We start from the raw sequence: 22,894 nt of genomic DNA on the forward strand, positions 1-22,894 counted from the left end.
GAGGAACAGTTTGGTATTGTTCAAGCAGGCTCCTTCATGCATCAGATAAACTTCTTAACTCATACACTAAATCAAATGGGAACAAAATGTCACAGGCAAGGGGCCCAATACAGGAGCTCTTATTTACTTGGTGAAACTCAGACTGGGATAACAGGGGCTTTTTCAGTGGGCGGAGGGGCACAGGCTGACTTCACTTGGAGGAGGAGGAATCTATTTGCTCCTCTTCCAAGCTGCAATGTTGGCCTTCTGTTCAAATTCTTTTTCTGGGGAATAAGACCACAGTTGTACCCACATAAAGCCCACGCTGAAGAACAGGGACAGTATAATAGGCTGGGAATATAATATTCTGCAATTAATTTCAGTGAAGGGACTGTGAATTTGGGGTGAATTAATTTTAGCTGGATACATGTTGCAGTTAATTAAGGCTGATAGCTTCTACTAGTAGGAAGGTGTTTTTGATGAAAATACTTTGAAAAATCTTATTAAACTGCCTGGGAAAAAAACAGTTGCCATTACCCGTGCTATAACCTCCCAGACATCCTGAAGTTTCTATATAGGAATCATGAATTGATAGCATTTGCATAACAATTATTATTCAATATGTAGACTTCAGTATCATTGCTTTTGGACAGAATTAACATTCGAACATTTGAGCACAGACATTTTAGAAATATTCATCAGGAAGAGTCACAGGAACTTTTTTGTTTGCAATATTTTTGCAAGTTCTGTTCCTGTGATGATACCCTGGCAGCAGATCACCACCTTGTCTTACTACAATTCAAAGGACAGGCTTCAGAGATACAGAAAATCCCACACTGCATGGATGGGGCGACCACATGAGCATGGGGGTTGGAGGGTAGGAAGGGTATGGCGACAGGAAAAGCAACCCAAATATTCCTAATTTTCAGAGACAAAAAGTAATTTTGTTTGCTTTCAGTTCAATCAGCTTGTTCATGCCTTAGGAAACAATGAGATCAACAGAAATGAAAGCAATTTCCAGCAGATATGAATAAAACACATGGCTCAGCTGAGAAGAGGCTGTACATTACCCCAGAAGCTCAGTCAAATACTTGTGGATTAAATGCCATGAGAATGAATCTAGCATGGGCTTGCTTCATCCCAATTTGCCAGACTAGGAATTTGCAGGTTCCCCATTCATTCTTCAGGAGAGAGCTGACTGGGGCATAAGCTGTACAGTCACACACTTTGGGGAGGATTTGCAAAATAATATTATTCATGTAGACACAATTCAAAGTCAAAGCAGGGTACCTTGCAAGCAGAACTTCTTCCACAGAAGGTCTATTGCTGCATTTTTCTCTCCTTTCTTTATGTCTGTCTTTTTTTTTTAACTAGCCTTTAAACAAAATTATTAATAATAAAAATAATAAATCACATTTTCATTTTGCATTTCCAGGGTTTTCTGTATGCATGTACCTAGGTGTACTGAGGTCTACAGAGGCACACAAGCTCTCCTCATTCATTCTGACCCATAAGCATCATTACGTTACATTTAATTGCAGAAGACACTGTCTTCACAGCTTTATTTCTCACATGACATCTTGTGAATTGCTTTTAAGAAGCCATTTACATGACTTCTATATATAATGTAAACTAGTACTCTAATGTCATGTTCTTGTTTGCACATACCCTTGTATTCATGTCAGCTAATCCTAATGAAAAAAGCAAGTGGCCCTTCATATATTTCAGTTAGGAAACAGTAGCATGGATTTTCACAAAACAAAAGTTTGACTGATACTATGCAAAATCTGTTCCACTGGAAAACTGGCATCTTGCCCATCATCTTCCACAAAGTTCAGTATTTTTGTCAGTGCTCATCTACTTGACTTCTTAATTGTCTGTGTTCACTGGCTGTATCAAATGGAGTTTTCTTTTTGGTTTTGCTCACTGTGTATTACATCTTTTAATCGGTATATATAATTACTTACCACAATCTGCCATGCCAGATTTTCTAAGCATTAGTCTAATTAACTTAAGCTTGATAATTATGTTTCAGATATCATAACAGTATGCGCAGAACTTGCAGATTGTGCTGTTGGCTTAACTGTTTCTGATAACATTTCTCTCCTAGTCTTACTTTTCACTTTTTCCTTTTGCTTTTTCCTTTGTGCAGGATGGGAGTACAAGAAGAAAGAGACTGCTGTTCTGTTTAAATGACTGGAAAGTTCTCTAAAAGCAAGAGCCGGCTGTTTCTAATAACAAGTCATCAAGTCAGTCAACACAAATGAGAACAGATCCAAAATGCAAGAATTTCCTCTTTTTATAAGAATAGAAGAGAAATATCACTGAAGAAACTTGAGCTTACGATAACAGAAATTGTAGAGGATTCAAGCACAAACCTACGTGCTTACTGGCCAATTATGAAAGTACTCAGACTTTCCAAGGGTCTCCAGCCTGAGCTAGTCTAATTATATGCCTGTTGGCGACAGCATGCCGCCAGGGAGGCAATAAATAAGTGATAACATGCATGGGACCTGGCACACACACCTTTTCAGCACAGAAAGATCATCCTTCACAAAGTGATGCAGGCCATCTGGGCAAATGAAATATGCGAACCTGAGACCCCAAGTAAGAGTAAATAGATGCAGAGGACACATGTCACAGTAATAAATCAAGGAAAGCAAAAGACAACTGTAAAAGGCTATAGATTGGTATTTGGCTTTCTGATGTAAACCAAAATTTCTTCTCGCTTCTGTCCAACTTGCTTTGGTATTGTGCTTTTATGATGGAGAACATATCCCATGTTCATTTGTCTTTCTCCTGCATGAGGGCATGGATATTGTGTCCCACCACACTGAATGGCTTCTACCCAGTGGGAGGTGGGGCAGAGCCAGGAAGACCAGACCTCCTCTCCCTGCTCCCAAGGACCAGGAATCTCTCTTGCTGACTGGAGTCCAGCAGGCCACATTCAGGCACCCAGACCACAGTTTGGGTTGCAACCCCACTGATGTTATGCCTGTGCCAAGAGCTCATTTGTTTGAATTTTGGGTGCAGTGGTACATCTGTTTTTGTCAAGTCGCACAAAGAACCACACCAATGTGTTTCCTCTAGAATTATTGCTGAGGATTTAATCAGCTATGAAACACTGAAAGGATGTTCAACTGCTCCTATTTTTAACACAGACTTTATTGATACAGGGACAGGAACAGGCAGTTCCTCTTGCTGAAGTTCCCCTCATCCAAGCTCTTATTTTCAGGTGATTGAAGGGCTGTCACCCTTGACAGAAAACATTGCCAGCAGTCAAGGAAGTAATCAGGGTGGCCAGTACATAAATAAGCGTAACAAAAATCTGAATATTACTGATTAGCATTTGATTCAATCAGACTAAAAGTGTTAGGCCACTTAAGCAGCGATTCCTTATAGGAAACTATTTAACATTCCAATTATCTTTAATGAATTAACCTCAAAGTATGGCTGAGGTGCAACATCCTATGAATCCCTTTGCTCATCTACAGTCCACTTGCAACTAATTTCACTTTACAAGCCTACCTCAATTAACATTTTTCTGTATTTCACACATGAGTAACTGCAGTACTGAAATATGCACTCCTTTCCTAAATTTAATAGCTGAGATACCTTAATTTTTTTTGATTCTATAAATGAAGGAAAATCATTTCCTGCTACTATCTCAAACCAATTAAAATTCTTTTTATATTGGCTTTGCATCTCTTCGATATATGTATGAACCAAAAAGGTCTTGCATTTTTCACATAATAATTACTTGGAATCGATCTGCTATGTAGTACTCCAAGACAAAAGGGTTTACAATTAGCAAATTTTAAAGCTTGGTTTACATTTTCCATCACTAGAGTTTTTAAAGAATGGTTTTTTGGTTGAATGTTTTATATTAGGAAAGAAAACTCAATTTGAATTAAAAAAAATTAGAAAAAGTGCAAATTTATCGATAAGCCTAGAAAGAAAGGAGAGCACACTGCCTTCTTGCACTATGCAACTACAAGTACACAAATAGCTATTGTAAAATAACGCACAAGGTGTATTATACTAGTGTTCTTTATGTGGCATGGGTAGAATGACAGATCTCAGAGTTACCAAATGCCTCTAAGGTAGGTTGAGACTGGTCAGTGGCTTCCCTATCTGCATAGCAGCGCAGCTGCTGGATGTCATGACTCTTTCCTTCTGCTTTACTTGGTTTCCTCTGTGAAATGTATAAAAAGACATAGTGTCATTTAATATCATTCCTGCTTTAGTGCAGAAACATGGTGAGGAAGCTCTTGCTTTGCACCAGGGTTGCAGTAAAAGGAGCAGCATTCTTGAACAGATTATAAATCTGACGTTATTTTCCTTTTCACTGCATGTTTGCAGCACTATTTTAGCATTAAGAAAAATGAACACACATGTAGATAGCAGCATCCACGCAGCAATATGGCATAGCTGTTATTCTTCTTACAAGCATCCAATTTAATTTTATCATCAGATACCACGCAGTACAATTCTGATGTTCTATTCCTTACTGATTTTAACCTTAGAGCAAAGCATTCTGTGCTTGCACATCAGCCAGAGCTCACTGTGGAGGGCATTGCTGGTGGAGACACGTGGGGGTATAGTACATGAGTCCTCCTCATATCAGGACTGTTGAATTTTCTTCTCCATCTGAAGCATCCATGTGATGCCACAGAGCTTCACTGTCATTTCTTCTCTGAACTACTGAGTAATGTTATAATGAAGTTACACAGACAGAGACACAGACATAATATAACTTGCCTACATAGCTACATAAATAGAGTGTATTTTTTCATATTAATTTTTATAACAAATAGGGATATTCATGGCCTGTTTGATTATATGAGCAAATTCATGCCCTGAAAGACTATGTTCTCATTAAGCAAAGCTGCAAGCCCGAATCTTATCTGAAGTGCTGTTTACTTTGCTGGCAGAACAGCCAGCATGCTACAGAGCATAAGTCTTTCACTATTGCCACTCAAATTGAGAGCACCCCATAGCAAATTCTGAAAGCTTAAAAAAAAAATATTAAATAAACCAGTGAAAGGAAAACATATTAATAACCAGTAACTGCTTAATTTCGCTAAACCAACATTTTTATATAGAGTGAGGTTTTTTTTTCTTATCACACTATTTCTCAGTAGTATTTTATCTACCCTTGGAGAATACTGAATATTCTAATATTTTACCCTTACCTGAATTTTTACCAGCTCTTGGTTTTTATAGCGTACTACACTTTAGAAAGTCTAAATAACAGTTAAAAATAAACTCTTTGCTATCACCCTGTTTCCACTGCTTCCACTTATAACCAATACCACACTGCATTTATGCATGAATCTGTTCTTATTTCAAAACCTGTTTCAAGCCTGCTTTTACTCATGCTCTTTGTAAATGTCACTGGGCTCCTGGAATGGCTTTGGTCCACTCGGCCAAGTCAGGGAGAAATTCTTTACATCAAGGAGGCACTTTTATGCCTGGGCAAGCGTCCAGGGCCAAACCCTTGCATGGAGTTCCACCAGAGCTAATGCACCCTCCAGACCTCTCTCCACATCTTCTCATGCGTTAGGAACCCAGTCAGGACCATCCTGCTTCTAGAAAAGCACTGGTAGGACTATCAGCTGCCTTACAGCCAGGCTGAGCCGACAGGGTAACAGTTCATCGCCTCCCAGCACAGCTTACTGGCACTGACCTCTGAACTGATGCCTTTTGGGTGTTTTTTTGTTGGTTTTTTTTTTTTTTCTTGTTCTTTTAAAAGTTTATTTTAGGTGTCAATGCCAAGCATCTGGAGACATTGCAGGAGATAGCCTTGAGAACATTAGGAAAGCTATAAATACTGTGTTAAGGATTATCTCTGTGACACAGATCAGGTCAAGACTTTCCATCTTTCCAACTCATATCTGGCATTTTGGGGCACCAGTAAAAATCTGGATAAATCAGTCATCACAGAAATAAAAATTGTCCCAGTTCACAACTAAAAAGTCTCCTGAAAATTAACATTGTGAAGCATCTCATTAATTCTTTAATACAGGAAGAGGGAAAGGCTGAGAATAATCTAAAAAAGCAAAATAGTTTGTATCATCTTGCTGCATTAAGCTTTTGCTTACATTGTGAAGACAGATTTTGTGTTGTTTTTGGGACCTGTAGGAAAAGGCTATTATCTCCAACTCATCTAACAAGATCCTAGGAAGGATTGAAATTTTCTTTAAATAACAATTTTGTCAGTAAATCAGAAGCTGATTCATGTCCCCATTCAACAGTGCATTTAAGTTCTCTCTTAATACTGAATGTATGCTTAAGATCTGTCTTAACTCACTTAAGCTGATCATTTGCTTAAATGCTAAAATGGGATTGCACTAAATACCAGTAGGCACATATATAATTAAAAAAACCTTCTGAGCCTAACAAGCATAGCTGGCTGTGTGTTACTCATTGTCTGCATTTGAGGGTAAGAATTTCTGCTTTAAAGTGATTGAAGATGTCTGAATGCTTACATATTATGACAGCAAGCACAGTACAGAATGAGAAATTAAGTCACAGTGTGAGTCAGAAACCACATGCAGAGGTCAATTGAAACTAGGGAAAAGTTATGACAAATTTGCTGAAATCCTTCATGAAAATGTTATCTGCTAGCTCACAGTCAAACATTCTGACAAATTTTAGGAAAACAACACTTCATTCTTAGCATCTCTTCTCTTGCATCTTCAGAAGCTTCTCCTGTTATGACACTTCTTCACCGTCACGTTTCAATCGTGGCTAATGAACACTTAATATTATCTACAGTATTCTTGTGCCTCAACATAGAAAAACATGCATGGCACTTAAGGGGTAAAAGGAGACCCAGCAAGGGAGGATCACATCCTGCAGTGTTTACTCATAAGTATTGTTCTCATTCACTAGCATGTCCCTTGACCTGCTGTGATAATTGGGGTCTGCAGGTCTTCCATAATTGTGAGCTCAGCACAGGAAAATGTAAGGTTTCACATGATAGTCTGGAAACCTGTAACGATCGCTGTTGATAAAAACAGCACAGAAAGGGAGGAGCCTGCATTCATCCTAACAAGACAGCTTTGTATGTAAACCCAGAATAGTGATTAACACATAAAAAATTAGCAGTAGATCATAATTGGCACATCCACAATTACACTGAATTCGTGAAAAAATAAGGTAATGCCTACTCTAATATTTCCCTCTCACTTTGGAGCTTCAAAAGGAGGTAGTGCGAGAAGAGGGGTGAAACAAGCTCCTGTGGAAGTGGGGAGGGTGCTGCTTTTTTGCTCCAGATACTCTGTTCCAGTCAGGACTATAATCTGCTGCTATTGAAGGAGATACACCATCATCCTTGCCATCCTCCCCCTTTGTGTGTTTTCCCATCCTCCATCATGTTGTTTTTCCTCTCACTTTCAACTTAACCTGATGCCCAGCCAGATGCCGTGCAGTACCCAGCGTGACTGCAGGAGATGCCTAACCCAGCGACGGTGGGTGGACAATGAGAGGGGTCTGGGATTTTCAATGCAGGGAGCATGAATTGAGGAGAACTGATTCTCATTCAAGTCATGGTGTCCACAGCACTCTTTCTTCTAACAGACTGTTTCAAAAGCATATTCAAATTAAAACCCTGTACACCATTTAACAGTGATGTCAGAAGTGACGTGTGGCTCTAATTTGATGCATTTGTCTGCGAGGAGAGCTGTATCACTTGCATTCCTGTGCCGCTGTAAAGCTGCTGTGCAGGCAGAGATGAAAAATCCCAGCTGCTTATAAAGAAAGTATCCAATACCCATAGTTCTTTTTTTTCTTTAAGGACACATTTTTAGTATAGATTGAATGAAAAAAATGACACTTTTACATATTTCCCCCAGCAGCCACTTTTGCATTAGATCAGTCCTTGGCAAGGAGCAAAATCACAGCGGGGCTGGCGGCGGAGCCGCAGCTAGAGCGAACAAGCTCCGTCCTGCCAGGCAGCCGCCGCTGCTCACGTCTGGGTGGGCAGCAGGAGGCCGGGGCACGTCTTGCCGGTGGTTATTGTGAGCTATCCGGGATAAGCCCTGGAGCCGGCTTGGTAACTCTGGATTTGCAGAGCTGTAATGGGGCTTTGATCTAATGTCACAACAGGCACAGGCCCCATCTGCGGCAGAATTTGACCCAGCCAAGGGCCTGCTGCAGTCAGTGGAAAAACACCCATTGGCTTCACTGGGAGCTCGTTCAGCGCTTCAGTGCCAGCAGTGGGGCTGGGGGAGGGGAAAAAAAGCTCGAAAGGTCACATAGAGAAAACATAAAGGGGAAATTGTTCCAAGGCACAAGGAGCTGCTTCATTTTTTTTTTTGTTCAGGCTGGCCTATCAGTTTGATTTTCAGCAGAGCAATGCATCTTACCATGCAGCCTCCCCTAACTAACTAGGCAGCAGCAGGATCAGTTTTTAAGAAAATACTGGGTTTTGTCTGCAGACAACTCAATATTTCATTGCATCAGACCCTGTTCCCTCATACTATTTTTTATTGATCAGAATACCTCAGGCTATTAAGTTTATTAATTAAATGATAATTTTTTTCCTGGTGAGTATACAAGGAGATAAATGTCTTACAAATAAACTCAGAGCTTGCAGGCTGAGTCATGTGGTGATTTAGAAGTCATTTATCTTTTTCTCTCCCCCTCAGCAAAAAGTAATCATTGCCACAATGCTCTGCAAGTCTAATGTGGCTGTGAAGTATGCAACATAAAGAGATATTTTTCATTTCCAGAACAATTATACCAAGCTTTTATGTTATACTAATTTGTAATTGCAATGCTAACAAGAGGACATGGATAGCTGCTAATCCATTTAAGCACAAACTGCCACCCTTCTGAAGTAGGGAGTGGTCTGACCCCATCGGCTGAAGCCAACCTTTGTAGAGGCTGAATTTAGATTCGAATGTCTCTATTCTTCAGTGACATACAAGTTTGCACAGGCCTGAATTTTCATTGCTGTTCTGAGTCAGGCCTCTGGTTGACAGGAATGCACTAAAGCTGCGAGACAGTAGCACTTTGAAGAACTTCCCCCCCCCAGTGCTGTTTTTCCTGGCCGAACCACTGGAGAGCACCCAGCCTTTCACTGCACCACCACCCCCCACCCCAGGGCAAACAGAGAAGCTGGCCAGGTGCCTGCTGAGCACATAGAGAAAATATCACCATTCTTTGGTCAAAACCCCAAGCAAACTGGTGGTGCCAAGCAGCACCAGGTGGAAGGGCCAAGTAACAGCAGAAACTAAAAAAGCAAGCATCCTGGTAGACAGAAATGAAGAAAAGGGTTTAGGTCCACTCTGGGAGAGGAGGGCTGCCGGGGACACGAGGACATGTTCAGATACAGCAGTGGATGTAGTTAGCAACACAGACAGTTCAATCTAAACAAAGCCTCTGGACTGCAAAGAAGCTGCATGAAGCTCCCCATACAGGCAGGTTTAATATATGGTAGCATAGCTATTGCTTTAAATGTTTTTAACACTGAATGCACAGTGAAGCTGAGCCCATTCCAGAATCCCTTATTTTCTTCTTGCTTCATCAACAGGACTTTGACTTAAAAAGACCATCATCATGGCAAGCCCATAGTTTATAGGGTAGCAGCTGAAAGCCTGAGTGATCAGAAGAACACTGGAAGAAGGAAAAACAGTATGAACTGAGAGCAGTCTAAATAATTAATCTGAAACTGGAATTGTGTTCTACAGCAAGACAAACCAGCAGCAGTTGACATTATCTGTGTGTAACTGCATTAACTGCAGCAGCCCACAGAATGGTAGGAGAGCTGGAGGAGTGCCAGGGGTTCCTCCTGTGCTGAAGACCACAAAGGTGTGCTTTGCTATTCTCAGTGAAAGTAAGCAAGAATCCAAATAATGCACCTTTTTTTCGTGCTCTTTGTTCTAAAAATTGCAGCTTTTTGTTTCTTCCAGAAGAATGTTACATTTTCTTAGGACGCTCAGCACAGAAAGGGACATAGCAGCATATGGGAAAAGAATGGTGACCTCTTGTGTGAAAAAAAAACAACAAAACCAACCAGACTCCAGTCTGGATCTCTCTTCCCAGGCCTCTTACTCTGATATGGTTTTGCTCGAGTCAAGACAGACTAAAAGGCCTTCAAGATTTGGTTCATACATTTCTCATCCTTAGATCACCTGCACTTTGAATACAAAATATCAAATATTAGGTTTTCTTTAACATTTACCAATCACTTAAAATCACAATAATTTCCCATTGACGCTACCCGTGGCTTTAGGCAGGCTGAAATAATTTGTCTAAGGCTGATTTGCAAGGTGATATTCAAAATTAACATAAGAGCCACATTCTCCTATGTTTGCAGTGTTGCTCTACCAGTCTGGAACTGGAAGAAGGGCTTAGCAGAAAGAGTCATAAAGAGGCAAAGGCAGCAAAGATAGTGCTCACAGGGACATATTTTGAAATAAATAGCACAGGAATATAATGTAAGGCCTCTAATTTTTCATCCCCTTTTCCTGCAAGCAAGCAGCTGCTACAGTACCAACCTTCAGGTAGTTAAGGGACATCTGCAATTCCTTGGGGGAACCATGGATGCTGTTCCAATAACACATTTGATAGTAAGCTCAAGAGACCTTACTGACATCTTCCAGCTAGAAAGTAGGGCATGGTGTTAGCAGCATGCACATGTACAGTACACACGTCTTTTGGCCTTCAGCATGAACATCACATTCTCCACAGACCCACAGCCATCATGCCTCTGCTGGTAGTGTGCAGGTCAGAGAGCTCCCTGCACTCTAAACCAGGCTGCTTCCATCAAAGCAGCTCAGGGGTATTTCTGCAATAACCTATCCTGCTCTCTAGAGCTGTTTACTCACTGTTCCAAGTCAGCATCTGATACAGTTTGAAAGAACCATCGTGTTTAAAGAAATGAAGACCACGAATGTCCTGTGACAGCTACACAAAGAAACAGTGATGCTGCACTGAGTGCTAGTTTGTCAACCTTTGCTACTCACGCAATTCACAGCCAATTTAATTAAAAATGTAACAGATCTGAAAGCTGCTAAAATGCTTGCAATGACTATCAGTCATTTGATAATGGTATGAAAGAGCCATTAGAAGTGAACTGTAAGCAAACTTTTTAAGATTGAATAACAGGGGCATTACAGTTCCAGCCATTAATGTCATAATTTTCGAAAAATTAGCTGTCCATCTCAACATAAAAACTAAGCTTTTGTTGTCTCACACACGCATTTACAATCAAAATACATTTATAAAATGTACAGTAAATTTCATGGTTATGAGCTGCACATTTTGCATACTGAACACTAAAGCAGCCTCTGCTGACTCACTTCATCATTTACTTGATTTAGTACAAAACTTTTTTCCTCCCCTTTTCTGCTTGTTGCTAAGATGAATACTCTGTATTCATTAGTAATCAAATACAATAGCAAATGTAATATTGTTGCACACATGAACTCTTTTTATTACTAACACCCTCATGTTTAAATTATTTCCTTTAAATAGTTGTGTCTTGTTATTCTGGTTCAGCTCATGAAGGAAGCTCTGACAGCAACAGCTTGGCCAAAGAATGCAGAATTAAATAAGTGAAAAAAACCTACAGAATCAATGCGTACTGGTTACATCATTAAAATAAAATCATGTTTAGCTGTGCCCCAACAAGCCTTTGGGATTGACATTGTGGGATAGTGCTGGGAGAGAATTCTACTGCCAGTCCTAAGCACAAATCACACACATTCAACTGCTTTTGTCAGCTGAACACTTAAATATAGGTTGCCTCAACTTTGGGACATGGATTGGTCCTAGAAAGTCTGCAGAGTCCTGCAGGTCTCTTCCAGCAGAAGGTACCCACTAGATGAGAATGCTTGACTTTCAGGTTGTGTAGTCCTGCAGGTGTTGGAAGACCTCTGAGCTTTCAGAAGTTTGAAAAGGTGGATTTTCAGACCCAGGAAGGTACAACTGGGAGGTCGTGACAATATTAGCAATGTTATTTGACTGATGAGAATTCTGCAAATCAATTTTTGAATTTAATTCTACTACCTTAAAGCCACCAGTATTTGTTTTATGAGATACATTTCTCAATTCTGTCTTCTAACTGGAGGACTTCAGATTACCTGCAAAGAAAGAAATGCAAATAGCTTCGGTGCAGAGTAGCTTGGATGGTGCTCCCACAGCAAACTGCCATACACAAGTGCAGATGTAAAAGGAAGCCTGCACTCCTGTGAGCCAGGGCAGCCAAATGCAAAGCTCTCCTGGGGAGAGCTCAGATTTTGTAAATTGTCAAAAACATGAACCAAAGGAAGAAAAGCAAGCTGTGGCTTCCTTTGATCACATAGCTCCAAGAACAGAGATTTTTTTTTTTTTTTAACGATGCTGTATTACAAAGAAAGTGTATATATACACACACAAATTTATGTTTAGATGAAAAACAAGAGTTAATAAATCTTGTGCTGGAGATTAATCCTGATTCATCAAGGTCCTAAGCTCTGTTTTGAAATTCATTTTATACTTGTTATCACAGAATATTTTTTCTGTTTAAAACTAACACAAATTACTTGCTTTATTGAAGTGTTGCAAAGTTAGAATATTTATATGTCTAGCAGATGCTGCTGTATCTTTGTACAATATAATACAACTTTATATCATATACTGCCTTTCACACCAACTGTATTCCCAAACATTGAACTGAATTAAATACAAGGAAGCAGTGGATGCAGGCAGTATACAGTATAAATTACAGAAACCAGTGGTGTAAAGACACTGCATGATGAATAAATTAAAGCACTGAGCCATAAGGCCAATAAAAGAGTGAGAAAAAAAAATTAAGAGGCATATGCAGATGAGAAAATCTACTTTAAAAAAAAAGACAAAAGTTGAAGAGATGGAGGGTTGATGAGGCAGAAAGATACACGGAGGCTGCTCCAGATGGTAGAAACAACAGCAAAGGTTCCTATACCAGAGTGGCAAGACTATGTACAAAGCAGCATGAGGTGGTTGCAGAGTCTGCAAAAAAGACAGAAAGCAAAAAACAGGGGCTGCATGCATTGCTGAGATGAGTCACTGCTGTTTGAAATAAGGAAGGACCCTGAAAAGACTGAAGAATGTATTCCGAGTATGGTCATATTGCTTAAAGTACAAAGGCACCTGAGATTATGGCTGTGAAAGGGTCCTTTAGCTCTGGTGCTTGAGGAGCCTCTATGGCACAGGCAGGGATATCTGCAGACACAAAGGTCTGAAGGGAACATGTTACCAGTTAGATAACCACTGCTTAACAACTGGCACAGACATCTACATGAAACCACGCAATGAGTACACACACATGTGCACAAGGAATTACTCATATACATCACACACACTGTATAAAAAAAAACATTTGCCCAAAGGTATGGTTGACCTGACATCCCCATAGTAACCACTAGATATATACTACTATGTATGTGGTAGATTCGCCTTATGGCTGGGCACATTTTATGTAAAGTGCAGAGAAGTCAATCCATAAAAATACCCTGCTACCTGAACAGATTTTAGCACAGACTGAAATGATGCACTAGTGTCACCATGTTGTCTAATATTTTGAAAAGTCAAACACAACTGTGCTATGCTACACTGTTTTAAAAATATTAATAAACAAACATTACAAATCCTCAAATTTAGATCTTTGGCCTGAAGCTACAATACATGAGTGGCAAACTGGCATAGATGTGTTGGCCACAATTTACTCAGCTCTGAACTAAGTGGCAAAAGTGATGATAGTGCTACTTGAAATCACCAAGCACACATATTTGTGGATCCATTTCACTCTGAAGTTGTCAGTGTGAGAACAGTGCTGAAAATAAACATTCCTGTGTCAACCTCCACTAACAAGCCTGCACAACCTTTAGGCTTTCAGACTAGCAAGGTCTAGTGCTCACACGTGGCTTCCACAGTGGCATTTTCAAGCCGAGAACGACAGCAGTGACACATTTAAATCTTGCTCATCTCCTTCCCATATCCAGCTTTGTTTCCTTGCCCATCATCTGTAGTCTCTGCCAGTCAACTCCCAAGAAGACCCTAGTATATCAAAACAGGATTTAGCTACAATGCTTGTACACGTGGTCTTGCATGCCTCAGAAGACCCAAACATATAAATGCTGCACTTAACATTCATCAGACAGATTCAATAGAGCTGTAAATGAAAAGAAATGGAAAGGACTATGTGCCTAGGAATAAAGGTAAATTAAGTAGCAAGTGTTTATAAGATCAAGACCTAAACCACTGGCTCCTACAACATGGAATCAGTCACTCTGGCACATCTGGGCATTCAGTGGCCAGAAATGAGATCGATTCTCATGCAGAAACCCAGTAAATAACTTACAGGTAATTTAAAAGCCCTCAAGAGGGCACACAGAAAAAGCCCAAGTCACTTACTGAATTAGTGGTGGGACTCTGTATGGTGGCTAAACATCCATCTCTCTAGTGTCAGCTTTGGAAGGCAGTAAACGTAAGCTATCCAGTGCACCCAAAGAAAACAGCATGCAAAGGATTGGTAGCAATATAGATTCACTTTCCTGGCTACCTCCTAGCTTTTGAACTCGGGCATTTCCTTTTAACAGCAGATGCTTTAGACATTTTGGCATTATCAGCTATGGGTAGCCAACTCAAATAACTCAAACTATTTTAGGTCAGATACTTTTATGCTCAGCTTTGAGGATGATGGGTCATTACAAAGAGCTTGCATTACACAAATGCTGTATGATGTGCTGCTGGGTCATACTCCTACCAACGTGACAGTCCAAAATATGAAATGCAATATGAATGGATGCACTAAAAAACAAATCAAACCAATAATTGGTCTTCAGGTTGAAGACAGGACACTGCTGGTTTATATGAAATAGCCCTTGGAAAAAAGTTGCATTATTCATCTATAACCTAACTTGGCATTTAAATAAATTTCACTTAACTATTAATACACATATAATTAATTTTTTTTGCATTTATTTTTTAGATAAAGTTCTTATTAGCAGACCACTGAATCGAATATTTAATGGCATGGTGCTTTAAAGAGCATGCAAATGTCATGTGTGTCCAATGCTCGTGCAACAAATACAGAACAACCCCATGACCAGAATTGTATGTTTTCATAATGGATTTAGGATACTGTCAGTCACAATGCTTTACTCGGAACATCATGCTGATATGCCAGCTGAGATCCCCAGACTAAGCAGGATCTTGGGCTGTCAGAGCAGTCCAGATCTGAACTTTGAAAAGGATTAGGTCTTCCTCTGAGTCATAGGCAAGAACACAGTGTAGCTTCTTATGAAACTCGGAGTAATCTCTATCCAAAGCTACAGAAAAAGTATAATATTTATCAAACCTAGAAGGAAGATACAAACGATCATGGCCAGGTGCATGCACAACTTGGAAAAAAAACACCAATCACAAATAATCCACGGCAGGTAAGCTAGCTGCAATTATTAAATCTGATTGAGCAGAAAAAGCATTATTAAAAGAATTAACACATCCCATCCTGCAATTTATTTGTATGGAACCAACTGGTGGGTGAGATCATGTAAGAATTGATTTTTCTGCCTTGCTAAAAAAATAAGGTTATGCAGACACTAAAAATCATTATCTGAAGTGCCCAGAAGGTCTTAAGCAAAACTAAATCATACCTATAATTCACCCAGTGCATACACACATTTGATCAAGGGGTGGTAAAAGTAGTTGTAATGGAGAAATTACTAAATGCTTTTATTTATTTCAATTTTTAAAATATATCAAATATTTTGAAGACACAGACTAACATCAATTCATTTATTAACTAGGTCAATAAAAATTGCTGTAGCCAAGAGCTCTATTAAAAGTCCATAATGTTACCTTAATGGAGGAAAAACTAATAGAGTTCTTTTGGAAGTTGTCCATAAAATTAATATTATAGAATTCTAGTGGATGTCTTAAATAGTTTAAATAGACATTTTTATTAACAGAACTAATACTAGAATTAAAAAGAAATAAAAGCATTACTTTCTCTAAGAGGAAGTATTTACATTCCAAGCATCTTAACAGAGTTTATTCTTAAAAAAAATTTAGAAACAACACGCATTATTCAACATCATGAAGTCAGAATTGGCTAACTGGCATCCACGCACAGAAGATCTGCCAATTTGCAACTACAGTAGCACTTACTCGGAGCCTCTCTGTCTAAACCACTTTGCGTGGCTGCCATCCAGAACCTAGACCTGCAATACAATCCACCTCCTTGTCAAGAGCCATTCTTGTTGGAAAGCATTAAACTCACCCAGCAACCAAGTAACAACCCCCCCCCCCCCCCCCCCAACCAAACAAAAATATCTGGGTGATCCACAAAACAAATAATTATTGTAGCAGATATCTGCTCATACCGTGTTTCCCTGGGCATTTCACCATTTACAATCATGCCCTTGGTTTATCCCAGGTTATCCTGTATTAATTATTTCTGTGGCTAACTGCTTAGTGATGGTCTATGCACATTTGGAGCTGAATGAAAGCTTTATATTTCAATTGGACTGAGTACTTGCCTGTAGGATTAAAACACCCACCAGGCAATGTAGATGAGCTCAGTGTGAGCCTTAGAAGACCGTCATGGTTTAAGATGCAGATGGCATTCAAGGTGCTGGGAATGGCACATCCTGCAAAAGCAAGCATAGCACTGGAGTAAAGTTTTTGGCAAACTCTTCCAGCTCACAGGGTAGAAGCATAGAATCACTCAGGTTGGAAAAGACCTTTAAGGTCATCAAGTCCAACTGTTAACCAAGGACTGCCAAGTCCTCCACTAAACCATGTCCCTAAATGCCACATCCACACCTCTTTTAAACACTTCCAGGGATGGTGATCCCACCACTTCCCTGGGCAGCCTGTTCCAGTGCTTAACAACCTTTTGTTGAAGATATTTTCCCTAATATCTAATCTAAACCTCCCCTGGTGCAACTTGAGGCCATTCCCTCTTGTCCTATCCCTTGTTACTTGGGAGAAGAGACTGACCCCACCTTGCTACACCCTCCTTTCGGGCAGCTGTAGAGAGCAATAAAGTCTCCCCTGAGCCTCCTTTTCTCCAGGCTCACCAACGCAATTCCCTCAGAAGTCCTATGCACCTTGCACAGCTAGAGGAAACCCAGACTAAGAAGCAAACTTGATCTGGACACCATCCTTAATTTATTGGGGGGGGGGAGGGGGGCAGAAAGCATATTATTATATAGCTATTTAGGCCAAAAGCAGCCATGGAGCCTGTGCCTAGAACTAAACCCCACAGAACCACAGATAAATTTTGCTTTGAGCTTACCCAGGCATTTCTCAGGTGGTTTATGGAGAAGAGGGAAGCCCTGACCTGACAGAAGGGTACTGAAGCAAGTTTACCTTCCTGTTGAACTCTGTAGACTTCCAATTCTGTTCCTAAATTACAAAGCTGATGAATTTCTGATGAAGCCACTGTATATTTAATATCCAATTACTGTATGTGGGCAATTGAAATTAATGCTTTTGGAGTTTTATTGGCCTATGAACATCATCACTCGTCTTTGGTTAGAAGAGTACGTTTTCTTGACATGTCAGAGCAGATTATAAAAGGCATTTCCAGCACTGTTTTGTACACCAGGGTAATGCATGCATGTGCCTTCCAAAGTGAGCAAAAAAATTCATGTGACACCCACACTTCCCTTACCTCCATCACATAAGGGTGAGCGGAAGGTTGCCATGAGAGTGCTGTTTGGCAGGCACAGCCTGCCATGAGACCCAGCACAGCTCCCAGACTGGGGACCTTCATTAAAGGTTTTTTTACCAAGAACCCATCTCTTTTGTGCAGGTCACGTCATGCAAACAGGGACTTACCGCAATGCAAACAGCAGATCATACAGAAGTTATTGGCCATTATGGACTCAATAGTGATAACCAGATTTTGCTTCTTGTTATCAAAATTAGGTTGGAATAGATATTGGTAGAGGTTTCATACCACATCATAATTGCTGCCAAAAGTGGAAGATTTCCCCACCCCACCCCAAAATAGCTTGCCAGAGAGTTATAGCCCTTCCACAGAAACTGGCAGTACGTTAACATTCCAAGAACAAAGCAGAGCACTGGAAACTATTTCACCCATTACCTTACCAGACACATGCAAGGATCAGATCCAAAGGCCATAAAAGCTCCAGGAAACTTTTCATAGTCTATAACAAGGTTTGTATCAGGCTCCAGGTCCCAAGTGGCTATCCCTAGTTTTGGTATTCATGTTTGCTAAAATTGCAAAATGTCCTTTCATTACAGAGAATCTTATCAGAAAATTGATCTCTTTATATATAAAGTCTTCAGCCAAGCTAAAGTCCTTTCAGGAGTTTTATGGTTTCCTATCATTCTTTTCAAAACCCTCTGGAAACTGGAAAATATGCTGATACTGTTTCTGTGTTAAAAAGAATGGTTAAATAAAAGAAAAATATAGTTCTCAAGTGTTTGCAAATATCCAGCCTTTTCTAGTTTCTTTGACAAAAATGGCAAAGGTTAATAGCAAACAGGTAAAAAAAATAAATCAGAATGACACAATTATTTACAGAAGTACCTATCTGAATGTTATCTCATTCAGTTTCTTATAAAGACGACCTACAGCTGTGCTCTATGTATTTAAATTAAATTATCAAATGCAAGTATTATATATGAACAGCTCAGCAAGACACTGCATTGTAACAACACACCTTATTCCATGTAAAAGTGGATTGCTAGTTTTGGGATTGTAAATGTGTCAGACAATTTTATTGCTTCACAGGTAGAAGAACACCCAACGTTCTTGTTCCCAAATGGTGATTGAGTGATAGCTTTTAATATTGTCTAATGATCACAAACATGTGGAGTCTTGTATTAACATCTGGTTTATGGGTAAAGTCGCACACAGAAACTACTCACAAACAAATAACCCCCTGCCCTCCAAAAGCTAGAATTAATAGAACAAGCACATGCTTTTTTATTACTGAAGAAAAAGTAGCAGGGCACACACCAAATATTTCTAGGTATGTTTTATGTAGTGTAACTAACTGAATAGATCACCGTGTTAAAAAAGTTCTTAGAAGTCACAAGCTCTAAAGAGGGGAAAACAGTTTGTCAGGAACACTGGAGGAAGCAAACAACCACAAAGCTAAATCTTGTAATACTGAGCATAGCAAGGTTTCCACTGCAGACAAGGAGAGCTTTGCCTAAGGACAGTCTTAGCCACTAATATGTGATGTCCAGGTACGCTCAAGAACTCCTGAAGGTAAAAATAAAAACACTGTGTTGGTTATTCCATCCTTATGGCTCATTTTGTCAGCAATGAGCATCACATAACCAATAAGACCTTAAGGACTATTAGAAATCTCCTTGGTCAGAGCTACGTTTTATTTGCAGATCTTCTTCTACAAAACTGTATTGAACAGGCTCCACTGTGGGATTTCCAGCCTTTTCACATTTATTCCAGTATCCCAGAAATTGCACTACTGTACTTTTTTCCCTTTAAACTATTTTTATTTGTTCTATCCCATTTTTGCTGTGGGGTTGGACTTTGTCCTAGATGCATAGATCCTTCCAGATGTGTGTTCACAGCCCAGAGCCCTGCTACTGACCGGTATGAATTCCACAGAAGACATTGCCATTTGCAAGGCAGAGCAGCAGCTCTGCTCAGGGCTCACACTGCATGAAAACAAGTCCCCCACACCTCTGGCATATCCCATCACACACCCCAAGGCCAACTTGCACCTCTTGCTGGGCTGTTCTGGAAGGGATGGGAAATATCTAAGACCCAGGGCTGCAGAAACTGCAGAGATGCAGAGGATGGAGAGGTATTTATTGTAATTAACAAAGCACCAGGGGCATTGTGGCCATTTTACAGAATTGAGATGCAGAAAAGGAATTTTTGCTCTGAGCAGAGGGTGTAAACAAGGCCTGCTCATTACACATATCCCATGTGCACCAAAGATCTCAACCCAGCAACACTCTTGCACCTGGGCCACAGGTGCATGTTAAAGACCCACCAAAGCAAAAAGTTTAAGCACACCAATACAGACTTGGCTAAGTGCTGCAGAGAGCTACAGGCCCTGTGAGCCTCTTCTAGTCCTCAAAGCATCTCTGTCAGACAACTTTCAGAAGAGAAACAAAGTATGATTAATGCTGTGAATAATACAGAGAACAACCTTTGGCATTACTGAAGCTTTCACAAGTCTGCCTCTTTACGTGAAACTGTAGGGCACAACTGCTCTTCCACCTCAGCACCAAATAGCCCTTACTGTCTGCTGCTTTCCATGGAGAGCAGATTGCTCAAAATCCCAAAATGCCATGGCTGAGATTTGGATGAGACTCAACATCTCCATCCTCTAGACCCCAACATATGCATATACTCCCTTTCACGCTCTCACCCCTGCAATTAATTGAAGAGATATTTTTTAACAAACCAGTTAATTGAACGGAGCTAAGTTGCAAAATTTAAGAAATTTTGCCACATTTATATACACAGTAATGAGATCAATTACTTTCAGCTCATGTAGACATATTGAGAACTAATGAGGTACTTAAAACATGCACGGAGAAAGTCTACTTTCTATTTCCATGCTGTAACTTAGAGCTTGTTAGGGATTTAGCTCTTTATCAGTTTGAGCTATGGCACTTCCATTGATAGAAGGCCTGTTAGCTGTGGCTCCCGACTGCATTAAAAAGTCTTTTAATGCAGTTTTGTAGTAGCATACATCTCATTATAGTGCAAAAATGGGCAAACACTGAAGACCGCATTGCTGGAAAATACTTTGTCTGAGAACACAGCAAGCAGAAAGCTTATTCTTTGAAGGATAACATCCACCTCACTCATAATTTAGATAAGTAATCCGGAGACCCTTATAATAAGAAAACCTTTATCATTTTTTTAAAGCTATTAAAAAAGACCTGCAAAGTGCCAAATTCTAGAACTGTTATCTTTATGGGTCACTTTTAACAACAAAACACTCTTTCTCCCAATACAAAACACAGTGGTAATTTATTTCTTCAAAGAAATTGCACTGAGAGAACATCTACAACACGCTTCCCTTCATACACTGAGCTCTAGGTTATTACCTGGGAAGCCAATTTTCAGGCAGCGATTTCAACATCTGAGCACAGCCTTGGATACAGCTCCAGGCACATCCAAAGTTTCTCATTAAGTTGGACATGCAATGAAAATGTTGAAAGATGTTTAAGGGTGAGAAGAAAAGGGATATAGATATTGTACAGGTACAAGAAAGAACAGAGAGTAGAGAAACCTTTGACTCCAACATGGAGAGTTACAGGTGAAGTCAGCCCAAGACAGTCTCACCATAGAGCATGTCCCCACTTCCATTTTCTGCACAAGCATACTGGCCAACCCACAGCAGAGCTTTAAATCTTGCTGTTTAGCAGATAAAACCAGCTTCTTTTTAACTATCCTTCTGACCATGTTTTCTGCCTATCAGGCCCTCTAGACATCTTATTTCCCTGGCCCAGATATTAAATGAGACCCTAGGTATGCAATAGCCCTCAGCCATCAGGCTGTCTTCCAGCTCAGTGCAACACCTTTCCCTGAGGGAAAGGGAGTCCTTGTCCACAGAGGGAACGCCACTGCACAGATATCTCAGCTTGGCTCCCTGGGCTCATTCAGGTTACCAGGGACATCTCTGCAGCATGACCAGGAGCTTCCTCTTCCCAAGATGCACAAAACAGCTTTTTGCAGCTCTACCAGTCCAAAGTCACCCTTTTCCTCCTTCAGTCAAAATGGCTCAACAACTTAATTCTACTCATGCACTTGCTGTTCTCCTTCGAAATGCCCATTTGCAACGATACAACACCCACCAGGACAGTACCCCTTCAAATATCAAATCAACGCTGGATGTGAGGCTCAAGGCAGGAGCCACAGGCACCACCTCCACTTGAAGCAGAGACTTTCAGATCTGACTTTGGGCTGCTAAGGGAAGGAAAAAAAACCACTTACTCAGCCGTGGCCAAGTGAAACACCCCTCAGGCAGCAGGAGAGCAGCAGCAAAAACTCAAGGCTGTTTGAGGGAGGATTTAAATAGCTATCTCTCGACCCAGCTGTGATCCTGCTGGGCTTAACCCACCTGCAGCACAGACTTGATTACCCAGCCTGGGTGAAAACAATCCTGTGGTACTCAGGTTTGTTGTTACCAGGCTGGAAGGCAGCTTAGCCCCTGATTCACTCCAGCTGTGGGTGCGTGCCAGGGCTGATGCTCCCCACCTGTGCCAGAATTGCCCTTTGGTTTCATCAGTCACCTGGAAGAGGAACAGACTCTACCCCTATCAGGCTAAATCAGCTGTGTGGGATTTTGTGGGCTTAGAGCTGGGGCATCAAGGCTCCCAGTTTACAGTGAGAGTTGGGAGCAGGTCTGTGGGTCCACCAGCTCTTCCTCCCTGCAGGAGATGACAACCTGCAGAATGGGGGAGAAGCAGACAGCTACAGGCTACACCTGGCTTTGGTTTTCCTTACACCCAGCATGCGTATGCTGATATGCAGCATGTTCAGCCTGAAGATACCGCTTTCTGTAGCACTGATCGTACATTTGCTTGTCATTACAGTGCCTATAAGTAAATACACAGAAATAAATAAGAATACTTAGCACTTTAAGCCCATTAAAGCATTGGCAAAGTTTCACATAAGATGGTCCTTAAAGCTTGATGTATGGCAATAAAATTAGATCAGAAAGAGACAGCTGCATAAAAACAATGTATGCCTTCACATAAAACTGTGAAAAATATTTTGACTGGCACAGATTTTAAGGTAGGCTTATTTATTGGAGCTATGCTTCAGTAATTTACAAAATACACAATCTGATAAATAGGAGTGTCAGATGCTTGCAGAGACGAAGTCCAATGTGCACTCATTTCAGCTGATGAGTTTGAAATCACATTAGGCTCATACCAAAGATTTATACCCAATGTTGGGGAACAA

At 40.4% G+C, this 22,894-nt stretch overlaps 1 protein-coding gene across 3 annotated transcripts in view; it reads right to left on the reverse strand.

Moving 5' to 3' along the window:
• The window catches only part of FHIT (fragile histidine triad diadenosine triphosphatase), a 613,978-nt gene that overhangs the window by 18,964 nt on the left and 572,120 nt on the right, over window positions 1-22,894 (reverse strand). The window lies entirely within an intron of this gene.

Source organism: Falco cherrug, chromosome 4 (assembly GCF_023634085.1).
Source record: "Falco cherrug isolate bFalChe1 chromosome 4, bFalChe1.pri, whole genome shotgun sequence".
In the NCBI taxonomy this organism is placed as follows: domain Eukaryota; kingdom Metazoa; phylum Chordata; class Aves; order Falconiformes; family Falconidae; genus Falco; species Falco cherrug.